The 12,414-nt window shown below is 34.5% G+C and overlaps 1 long non-coding RNA gene across 2 annotated transcripts; it reads right to left on the bottom strand.

The window, feature by feature from the left end:
- Window positions 1-3,115: 3,115 nt before the first annotated feature.
- On the bottom strand, window positions 3,116-11,996 carry LOC111394489. 2 transcript variants are annotated; one of them, XR_002702615.1, is made up of 5 exons: window positions 11,945-11,980; window positions 11,665-11,839; window positions 4,479-4,661; window positions 3,960-4,019; window positions 3,116-3,859 (listed from the first exon to the last, which is right to left on the bottom strand). It is a non-coding gene; the product is annotated as an uncharacterized LOC111394489 (long non-coding RNA). The 2 variants fall into 2 exon arrangements; XR_002702614.1 differs by having other exon boundaries at window positions 11,665-11,996.
- Window positions 11,997-12,414: the final 418 nt, after the last annotated feature.

The following is a 12,414-nucleotide window of genomic DNA, read 5'->3' as shown; positions in this document are numbered from 1 at the left end:
AAACCGGTTAAGTGTGAAAACGAGTGTGACAAAAATGAACAGTAAATCCTTATTCTCTCTTTTATGGTAGTGTAGATTGGAACACGATGAAGTGGTCATTTTTCCATGTCTACATATCCTTCAAAGAACAACCTCCAACACCGATAATGTCTATATGCGCTGGGGCGGTAATTCCTCCACTTCGATAGGTTGGGCAGTTCTTGTACTGAAATTATACACCAAAATTTCGACTGCTGAAAAAATGATAATCAATCTTGCTAATGGATTGACATTAAATGACACAGTTTCTTACTGATAACATGTAAAATAGAAGAGGTTTAGTAAGTCATTGGCCACGTTCAAGTAGCTTTATTTGCTCAATATACTAATAGGCAACTTACAAAAATACCTCTAAAATTAGATGTCTTTTGAAAAATCAAATAAAAAGTATTTTTTAAGTAAAAAATACTTTGTAAAGTTAAGTGTCAAATTTTTATTAAAAAGTGACATACTTCTATTAAAAATTGATGTTTGTAATCCAAAAAAGTGGTGAAAATTCAAAAAAAGCGTAACGAACAATAAAAAAGAGATGAACAATAAAAAGGTGACAAACACTCAAAAAGTGACAAAATTTCAAAAAAAAAAAGATTTATTAAAAAGTTACACAGTCTACCTACTAAATACTAATAGTCACTTTCTAAAGTTGAGTATCACTTTCTTTATTGTTTGTCACTTAAAAAATGACAGAAACTCAAAAAAGTAACAAATAGTAAAAAATGCCATTGGAAAGAATAAAAAAAAAAGTGACAAACATTTAAAAAAAAATTGATGAAAATTCAAGTAAAGTGACAAACTCGAAAAGGTGATAAAAGTAAAAATAAAAATAATAATAATTGACAAACACCGAAAGAAGTAACAGAAATTTTTAAAAAAATGGTAAAACATATTCCCCTTTTTTCACTTTGCAATCTACCATTCACATAAAGTTTATTACAGAAGCTTACAATGTTCAAATCAATATTAACATAGAGAGCATTTAACTCACCCCAAAGTCACAGTTATAATATAGAATGATTCCCTTAGTGCGCAAAATAAACTGCATGGATAGACACCACATACATAAGAGCACTCTAAAAAATTAGCAATCAACTGCATAAAAGCTAGCAGTTAATATGGGTTCTCCTAAAACTCTTAATTGTACCATGAAAATTAACAATGAGTTGCAGAAGATACTATAAATGTTCGAAAATCATGAAATGTAGCTAAAAACCATGAGAAATATTGCTGGCCAAATACTCATTTAACTCTTTTACGTGTGCGGGATTGCCCCGTTGAAGTTCATATATCTCACAGAAATTCATTACAAAACTTATCAAATAAATAAAAAACTTCAGAGTTCTGCAAAAGAAAAAAGCAACTACTACGTACAAGCCTTTCAAAATCCCATGTTTCGATTATTTACAGTAGCAAACTCATGAACGACCAAACCAAAAGTCCATGGAATGTCCTGAACAGTTCCTAAATGACGTTGTGTACATGGCCTTTTTGAGCAGATTCCAATTTGAAATACTCTGATGACATTGATCAACCACCAGATGGAGTTACTAATTCAAAGGAATCTGCTTAGAAACTTGAAAAGAAAAAACACCGTGCAAGAGGAAAAACTAGAGGAATTGATTGACAGTGTGGTGAGAAGTGAAGTAGTAGGTGTGGAGTGTTTCTCTATGAAAGTTTTCTGGATAGGAACTACTTATTTGGGTTTTGAGTGGTTTTGTAATTCTAGAACGTATTTATTACACTAATTACAATGCCGGTCCTGTGATTTGGGGGCCCTGAGGCGAAGTTCAGAAAATAGGCCCCCCAAAATTGTAGTATGCATGAAATGACACAATCAAGCACTTTAAAAAATCCATCATCACAACTCACAATTATGAAGTCAAAATTGAACAGCAACCACAACCAATTAATTGTTGAAGATAAATTTATATTAAAGGCCTGCCACCAAGAACAGATAATTGAAAGTCGCATGAATACTCCAAGAACAATTAGACAATAGACAACTTAATATCGACGTAATCTTTTTTTGAAGAATAGACAAAGAATTAACATATAACCACGAACTTTATTATTATTACTAGTCTTTGCCCGTGCATTAATTTTAAGGTAACGTTAACGTGCCTGTAAAATAGATTTATTCAAGTATCAAATTCACCATTCATCCAATATACAACACTTCAATTTGCAAGATGGAAGAACTAAAGTAAATATTAACAAGTGAAAAGCTCAAATTCACCACTCTTATTCCTTTTAATAAATGAAACATAAACTGAATTTAGTTTTGAAGTAAATCACCAAACTACATTTTCACAGTTATTTGTTGCAGCCCCTGCCCTTCTCCAATCTTTTTGACCCTTCTAGAATAAGTATATTTAACGGGGCCTATCAGTAGCCTCTTTAAGTTCTGGCCAACGATACGCCTCCCAATAAGAATAGACTCACGATTGAACAATCCAAAGATGTCCGTCATATATCCTATTTACTTTTGCGATTCTGAATTATCTCTGGCGAAAGAATGAAGGTATCAAAATCCTAAACATTTTATCTTGTCTACAATTAGAAAAGTTTTGTGTTCATTTGAGTTGTTTCTCATATTCTACTTCTTAGAATGAAGCAAAGAAACAAAACCTAACAATTTTTTTTTTCTTATACAGCCCCAAAAGTTTACATAATAGTGATATAATACAAAAAGGAGGAGGAAACGGAAGAGGAAAAGGAATTTATAAGAGTTAATGTGGTTGCACATAGTTTGATTTATTGGTACTTTTGATGAAAGATAGAAAAACGTAGTGAGGGAAAAAGATTTATGAGTCGAACTCAATAGATTGGGAATAAGGTATGTGCTTAAGAAAGAGTGCTTCTCGTTAGGAAATATTACATAATTCTTGTACTAACAAATAAATTCCTTCGATCGAGTGCAATGTTTTATAGTATAGTATTATTAGAAGGATATGTAAATGGCAAAAAGAATAAATTTAAGAGGTAACTTCTTTATTTTCGAAGAAATCTAATACATAAACTCATACATTGGTTTCAAATTTGGAAAAACTCACTTGGGTCATGCACATATGTCAATCCATTTGCAGAACCCAGAGTGATTTGCATCCGAGTCTCCAAATTTATAAGAGGCTTCTTCTTCCTTGCATTAGTTCTCTCCATCAAGAATACATTTAAAAAAGAACAGATATTTGAGGAGTATCAAGATGAGTCCACTTACAGGACTACATAATTTATAATTGCAGTGCACCAGTGAGCAAATCATAAAAATATGACAACTGACAATAGCTATCATTCAAAGAAGAATAAAGATTTTGTGCCCTAAAGAAATATAGATATAAATAAATATTTTGCCTACTATCTAGTTGTTCTTTGTCCAAGCCTAAAAAGCAACCACATTTGACAATGTGCGCAGTACAAAAAAGCTTGGCTAAACTTTCAAATAGCACCAGCATGTATAATGACTTGAGAACTACTGACGTAATGGAAGCATAGGACGAATTGGAAAAACAAAAATTAACAATTTAATAAATGGATTCAGTAGGCAGCTGAAAAGCAAATACATGGCTTAAAGTGACAAAAGAGGAGACATAGGGAAATCCTTTTTAACACTATTATCAAGAGCACTATTATAGCACCTTACATGAAAAAAATATTTAAACAGTTAAAGTTTGTCAAATATCAGGTCGTATGACATCTGTACTAAAGTGAGCAAATGTATCTAATATCTTTACAGCATCAAGTCCCTAGGAAAATACAAACTTGTAAATCACTCTTACCAGATTTGGAGCTGCCAGCCAACAAGAGCAGATAAGATAGTCATGATCTATATAAATAAGAACATATTTCAGTTATTTGAATGTTTCAAGATATTAGAAATTGGATAATAACCAGAATAACTAAAAATTGAAAAACACAAATCTTACTATTAAAGCCTCAATGCAACCTGAAAACATGAGTCTCCTGGGATGACGCATTGCCAATATCTAGAAACAACAATTATCTTGTCAAAACACATCGAAGGCTTGTGACAGTGTTATGGAAGTGTATTAGACATTTTATTTCAAACAAAGAAGTTCTTTCTCTCAAAAAATAAGACGTCTCTAGAAGGATGAGATAGTTTTCAGTTATTGCTATAAGGCAATAGCATAAAAAATAACAGCATAAATTGTATGATGGTATTCTGAAGTGAACAGCATTCCGAAATAGACAATAAGATCAATTAGTTAAACCACAAAAGTGCTTGAAGCCCAAATATTCATGGCAAGCCCTTCTTTTAAGCTTTTAAGACAAGGTGGGAATTGTGTAATCATCTTTTTCGAAATTTGAACGCTACTATTTAACATTCAGCAGAATACTCTTCTAATGGAAAATACTTCGTTATATCAACCTCATAAGTGAAATTTTCACAAGCAAAGAAGGAAACCTACATAGAAATAACTTACTTATCAGAAGCTTCTCTTTTGAAACACAACATTGTCACAACTCCTCAAAGTAGACATAGTGCCCAGTAGTGAGTATGTATAGACACACTTGATTCTATTCAACAGTTACTTCAACGATTGTAGTCTCTCAGCTTCCTCTAGAACTTCTTCCACTATGTATCTAGTTAGTTTTCAACTTGAGATCTTTCTCGCAAATTGCAAGATGATTTAGCATAAAATTAGATAATCACAGCAACTAACTATTGAATATTCCGTCAAAAAGAAAATGAAAAGGAGAACATAAGAATTCTTGAGAACATGTATCTAATATCAATTGACATCTTTAATGATAAGTTGGGAAACTATGTGGAGCACGTCCATGTATTCCATTGAGTACATCTCAGAATGCCTCACTTGCTTCAACCCTCTTCAAATTTGTAAATTTGCACGAGTGAACTTTAACATGAAATAAAAGTTAATAAATACAAACTATCAGACTTATAGGTCCACCATGTAGCAAAGAATAGTAGGCCATGGCTTGTTTGGATCTTGAGATCTGAATAGACTTCTATAGTACCACGAGGGCATGTTAGCCTCTTTTATATACATTGCTATTAAAAACAGGATCAGAAAAACATTCAAGATAACATGAAACTGCAGATTACATCATAAACCCTAAACCACAACATCAAGATTTAGATCTTTCAATTGTAGGCTCATACCACGCCCCTTTCACCATCACAGAGGCACCAAGACTCAAACACAAGCCTTCACAACCCAACACATCAAGGTCGCTTCACTGGAAACCAAAACAAGGACTGCCTACCTTCAAACGATCACTCACACAAAGTTGAATCACACAAGAACACAATTATCACAAAGATAATCAACCAGAAATCTCACAAAGAGAAGAAGGAAGAGTCACAAAGACGAAGAACACGAAGGTTCCAGAAGGCAGAGAGAAAAACAAAGAACAGAAATGATGATCCAAGTGCCAAACAGGGGCTAAGGATGATATTTATAGGTAATATCATCAACCGTTGATCAGCGGGTCAATCCAACGGTCCAAGAGCGACTAAGATGTGTGGGCTGGGTATTGGGCTCGGTTAAGTGGGCCTTCTAGGTAACTAATTAATGGACCAAGTATTGAATCCATATTTTGGGCCTTTTCATCATTGCCTAACAGTTGGACTGGATCAAATGGCATCACAGCCCAACAGATCTCCACCTTGATGCCAGTGATCATACAAGAAGCCTAATAAATGTAAAACACAATTTAAATGTTCTTCTCAAGAAGACAACTTCCCAACATTCTCAACAAGTATCAACCTTAGCACTTGTATAGAACAAAACACTTAACCAGCATCAATGTTCAAAATTTGTAAGCAAGACTTAAATTTGTTTAAAGGTATTACCTTAGTACCTACATCAGCTGGATTATACTGAGTTGCAATTTTCTCAAGTAATATAAGTTCTTTAGAAACAACATCTCTAATAAAATGTAACTTAACATCAATATGTTTTGTTCTTTCATGAAAAACAGGGTTTGTACATAGGTGAATTGCACTTTGACTATCAGAATACAAGATAACAGGGTTACTCAATTCATTTATTTCAGATAATAAGCCCTTGAGTTATAATGCTTCTTTTATTGCTTCAATTGCAGCAACATACTCAACTTCAGTAGTAGATAAAGCAACAATAGATTGAAGTTGAGATTTCCAACTAATACATGTATTACACAAAGTAAACATATAAGAAGTAGCAGATTTCCTATTGTCTCTATTTCCGACAAAATCTGAATCTACAAAACCCTTAAGTACAACACCTTCATTACAAGCACTAAAGATTAAACCAACATGTGAAGATCCTTTCAAGTACCTCAACAGCCATTTTAGAGCAACCCAATGGTCTGGTCCTGGATTGGCCATAAATCTACTAAGTGAGCTAATGGAATGAGCTACATCAGGCCTAGTACATACCATAGTGAACATGACAAAACCTACGGCATTAGCATAAGGTACATTTTCCATTTGCCTAATGTCAGATTCATTTACAAGACATTGCTCTTTACTAAGTTTAAAATGGCTGGCCAATGGAAGTGAAACAGATTTAGAGTTATGCATGGCAAACTTAGTCAAACATCTTTTCAATATACGCAGTTTGCTTCAAGTACAGTACCCTACTGTGCCTTTTCCTAGTGATTTCCATACCTAAGATTCTCTTTGCATGTCCTAGGTCTTTCATTTCAAATTCAGCACTTAAAGACTGTTTTATCTGATTAATAACATGCATATTCTGACCAATCAGCAACATATCATCCACATAAAGAAGTATAAATGCAACAATAGCATTTTCATCATTTCTTTTAAAGTAAAGACAATGGTCATATTCACTTCTTATGAAACCAATAGTAGATACAAAATTATCAAACCTTTTGTACCATTGTCGTGGAGATTGCTTTAAACCATATAATGATCTTTTTAATAGACACACATGATCAGATTTAGTTTCATCAATAAAACCAGGTGGCTGTCTCATATAAATCACTTCATCAAGGTCACCATGTAAAAAAGCAGTTTTCACATCTTCAAGTTCAAGATCATAATGAGCAACAAGGGCAAGCATAACTCTAATTGTTGTGTACTTTATGACAGGTGAAAATATCTCATTATAATATATGCCCTCTTTTTGCGTAAATCCTTTCGCTACAAGTCTAGCCTTAAATCTTATGGGCACCTTTTCAGTATTTCCCTCCTTAACACTAAAGATCCACTTGCAATCAACAAGGGTCTTACCTGCAGGTTTTGGAACTAAAATCCAAGTCTCATTTTTCATTAAGGAGTCCATTTCATCTATCATAGCAGCATGCCAGTTCTCAGACTGCTTGCAGCTCATTGCCTCTTCATAAGATTTTGGTTCTTTAAACACTAAGTCATGATAGGATAAGACAGCAAGTGAAAGGTAATCTCCATACCTAACAGGTTCTCTTACTTCTCTCCTAGTCCTATCTCTAGTTAATTCGTAATCTCCCAATTCATCAGGCTGACTTTCCAGATTTTCTTGAACATTTTCCTCTTCATTTTCTTGAGGATCAGAAGCTGTTTCAGCTTCTTCATCTACCTGTTCATCACTAACAGGTTCAGTAGGGAAGCCAAGCTCCATCTGCAGCTTGGTATCATCACCTCTTTCATCACCAGGTAGCCCTTTTGGTTCTTTATTATCTAAACAAGGCATCTTTGACTCAGCAAAGGTAACATCTCTGCTGGTGATGATTCTAAAACCTTTTACTTCTTTACTCCATAGCCTATAACCTTTAACCCCATCGGGATATCCCAAGAAAACACATTTCTGGGCTCTAGGTTCAAGTTTTCCTATACTTTGATGGGAATAGGCAGCACAACCAAAAATTCTTAAATGTGAATAGTCAGGAACATGTCCTGTCCATAACTCTTCAAGGGTTTTATCTCCTAGAGCACTTGAGGGGGTCCTATTAACAATATATGAAGCTGTCATTACAGCTTCACCCCATAACACCTTAGGGACACCTGAACCTATCAACATGCACCTAACCTTATCTAGCAAGGTTCTATTCATCCTCTCAGCCACTCCATTCTGCTGAGGAGTATAAGGTACAGTTTTATGCCTTTTAATACCAGATTCTTTGCACAACTGATCAAATTCAGCATTGCAAAACTCAAGGCCATTATCAGTCCTAAGGATCTTAATTTTCTTCCCAATCTCATTTTCCACCAGAATCTTCCAAGTTCTAAATTTATCAAAGGTAATTCAGGAACATATCTCACTCTTTCAAGAGTGTAAATGTATCCATTATCAAATTTCAAAGTGACATTCCCAACTCCCTCAACTCTGCAGGCTACATTATTGCCCATAACTACTTCTCCTCCATCAATTTTCTTAAAATTGTCTAAATATGCTCTTTTATAGGTCATATGGAAGGTACAACCAGAATCCAAGATCCATTCTTGGTTCTGATTCTCATCAACAACATTTGCAGAGCTAGGTAAATTTTCAGTTACAGCATATACATCAACTGTGGCAGAACCTTCAGATTCTACCACATTACCTTCATCAACACCCTTTTGTTTCTGTTCATTTTTCTTCTTATAGCAGTCTTTAATAAAATGTCCAGATTTCCCACATCCATAATACTTTTTAGTCCTAGTCCTTGACTTAGACCTGCCTCTACTTTTAAACTTTCTCCTACTGTTATTTCCCTGATTATTATGGCTTTCCTGAGTGCCACTAGACCTACTTAAAGTCCTCCCTCTAGCAAACAAGTTCTCATGGCCACTATTACCTCTCTCAGACTTAAGTTCAAGTTCCTTACTCCTTAAAGAGTCTATGACAATATCAAGTGTAAGAGTATCTCTACCATACTTAATGGCGGCTTTAACCTCTTTGTAGGCTTTAGGTATAGCATTAAGTAGTACTACAACCTTATACTCATCAGAAACTTTCTCACCTGTATTAATAATGTCTTGAACTAACTTATTAAAAATGTCTAAGCTGTCTTCTAAGTCTCTAGTTGGATCTATCCTAAAACTAAAAAATTTCTCTAATAGAAACAACTTATTAGGCAAAGACTTAGGTAGGTAAAGCTTCTCTAATTCATCCCATAAGGCCTTAGCAGTATCATGTTTGCCTACTTTTCTTAAAACTTGATCAGATAAATGCAAAATAATGGAGGTATAAGCAAGTTCATCAGATTCTTCCTTTTGATCAACTGTCATGGTATCAGGAAATTCATTTATTATTGCTTTAGAAACTTTTTGCTGAACTAAAACACCTCGCATTTTTTGTTGCCAAATGGGAAAATCCCCCTTTCCATCAAAAACACCAAGTTCAAAAGATTTGTCATGTTTTATTGTGAAAACTAACACACAGTATTTTTCACAAATTATAACAGAACAGAAAATCAACTTTTGAAAAACTGTTGAAATTGACCTTCGCAAAAAATTTATGTTTTAGATCACATAAAGTAATATGCAGTCAAATAAATGAGCCACAATTATTTTATTCACAAATAGTTTCAATCAATAGCAGGATCATTAGATATTCTAGTGTAAACACCACAAGAACCAGAAAAATACAACAATGCAGGCAAAAACTATATCTCAGGATTAATGAATCAATATATGCAGGACCTAGGGTTGATCAAATTCACCAGGATTCAGTAAGAATCAAGTTCTCAGGTCAAGGCTCAATTTGAATCACCCAAACTTAATTGATCACAGGCAAATATAACAAGATATCACAAACTAATGTAACAGGTTACAATATGCAGTAATTGAACATATCAATATAGAGGCATATATACATAAAAGCAGTGTTTAGTGAGTGTGCAGTCATATAGGACTCAAGAAGTGCAAACCGAGGGTGGTTAAGCAATTTAACCACCAGCTGAAATCAGGAACAAGTTATTGCAGCAAGGATGAATTCACTGCAGGTCACCAAGGCACAAAATGTGCCCTTACAGATTCAAGTTCTTCCAGTTTCGAGGCCTTGCAGCTCCAAACAATTAGGGTTCCAGCACAAAAAGAACCCACATGATCTCGGTCTTATGGTTCTTTTACAAATCACATCGAGGATTCACAGAAAATCCCTCGCATTCCACAGTCTAGATTCGAATCAACACTACACACCACTAGGTCGACACAAAATCAAAACTAGGGTTTCGCGATCTACGGTCGAACACCTGGAAATTAATTTTCCAGTGTTCAACATTCAATCGAAGACTCAAGAACGAACGCCAACAGCTCTGATACCACTATTAAAAACAGGATCCGAAAAACATTCAAGATAACATGAAACTGCAGATTACATCATAAACCCTAAACCACAACATCAAGGTTTAGATCTTTCAATTGTAGGCTCAGACCACGCCCCTTTCACCATCACAGAGGCACCGAGACTCAAACACAAGCCCTCACAACCCAACACATCAAGGTCGCTTCACTGGAAACCAAAACAAGGACTGCCTACCTTCAAACGATCACTCACACAAAGTTGAATCACACAAGAACACAATTATCACAAAGATAATCAACCAGAAATCTCACAAAGAGAAGAAGGAAGAGTCACAAAGACGAAGAACACGAAGGTTCCAGAAGGCAGAGAGAAAAACAAAGAACAGAAATGACGATCCAAGTGCCAAATAGGGGCTAAGGATGATATTTATAGGTAATATCATCAATCGTTGATCAGCGGGTCAATCCAACGATCCAAGAGCGACTAAGATGTGTGGGCTGGGTATTGGGCTCGGTTAAGTGGGCCTTCTAGGTAACTAATTAATGGACCAAGTATTGAATCCATATTTTGGGCCTTTTCATCATTACCTAACTGTTGGACTGGATCAAATGGCATCACAGCCCAACAATTGCATATATGCCCGAAACCTCATAGGGATGCTCGTCTGAATTGAGAAATATCGAGTTGAAGAAATCATTAACATCAACAACATTTGTTCCATATTGAAATGGGTAAGCTCTATCATTGCAATTGATGTTATTGATGAAGGTTCTAAAGTTAGTTTCTATCTGTGAATGCAAAGGGGAATTTTTTTTTTTAATCCAATGACTAGCATTGGAGAGCACAAACTACCTAGTGCTTTTTCCAGCTCTAGGTGAGGCTGAAGGAAAAAAAGGGTGTATCGTTTAACCTTTAATTGATGTTAGAACCATAGCTAAATCATTTTAATAATTGAGTCCAATTATCCATCTTCAGCAGGAGGTTTGGCTATCTTAGGAGTAGGAGATGATATAATCTCTTCAACTTCATTAACGTTGGAAATTCCAGCGTTTTCTTCTTGTTTGATATCAGTCTTTTTAAAAAGGCCGCAGAGTACAAAGGAACCCTGGTAAAAGCATACATAAACAATTACAGCAAGAAGATAAAACAAAAAACATACCATAGATACATAATTTAATTAAATACTGATATCCCATTAGTGGAATGACAAATTTAAATAAATGAACACATTCAATTAACTAAAGGCAAGCTAGAATTCGTACTACCATTTGATGCGAAAATTAACATATAAATCAAATATTCTACAAGCTTACTATTTGATGCGAAAATTAACATATCAATCAAACATTCTACAAGCTAAGAATCTTAACAACCACAAACCAAGATAACATGAAAATGTCAAACAGAAAAGAAATGCACTAAGAGAAGTCCCAACCTGACCACGATGAGTGCCATCCGGTGACTTATTTGTAGCAAGGACCAATGTGGAAAATCAGAGTCTTTTTCATGCCAGTCTTTACTCCCTTTATAAAATTAATGTTCTTATCTCTGCCTGTTGCTTTCAGTAACCTTTTTTCCGTAGCTCGGTTCAACCTTTGACCATTTTGATACTTACGATTCATCGGGCAAAAGAACATTCGCTTATGAATAGTTGAAAACCAGATAATGAACATTGAGAATTGGAGATTTGAAGAATTAGAAGGTTAGGGTTTTACCTTTGGGCCAACATGAGGGGTCTACATGATTCAGCAGGCAAATTGGAAATAAGACATCCATCTATAAAGAAATAACAAGATAGCGATTTATAAAATTAATTTTTCACTGCATGACATCCACCAACCATCAACCATAATTAATTACTAAATATGATAAGTATCAATATAAAGTGATAAAACAGATAAAGAGGGTATAAAGTAATTGCAAAATTAACTCAAAAAGTAACACATTGTAGCCTCCAATTACATAACGGAAATGCATGTGCATGATGGAACAAAATAGGAGAAAACTAAAAAACAAAAAACTCATAAAAAAATTATTACCTACTCAAAAAAACATATTCTTTGATCCTGTATAGTCAGATTTGTTTCAAAAAATGAAATGCAGCATATTTATAGTTAATTAAATTTCATTCATTATCGATGCCAAAGAATCTATCACTGAACTCGTTAAGGTCGGGTATAACACA

The sequence above is a fragment of the Olea europaea genome, chromosome 5 (genome assembly GCF_002742605.1).
Source record: "Olea europaea var. sylvestris chromosome 5, O_europaea_v1, whole genome shotgun sequence".
NCBI classification, from domain to species: Eukaryota; Viridiplantae; Streptophyta; class Magnoliopsida; order Lamiales; family Oleaceae; genus Olea; species Olea europaea.
The sequence above is the reverse complement of the archived record's forward strand: the minus strand, read 5'-3'. Positions and strand labels throughout refer to the sequence as shown.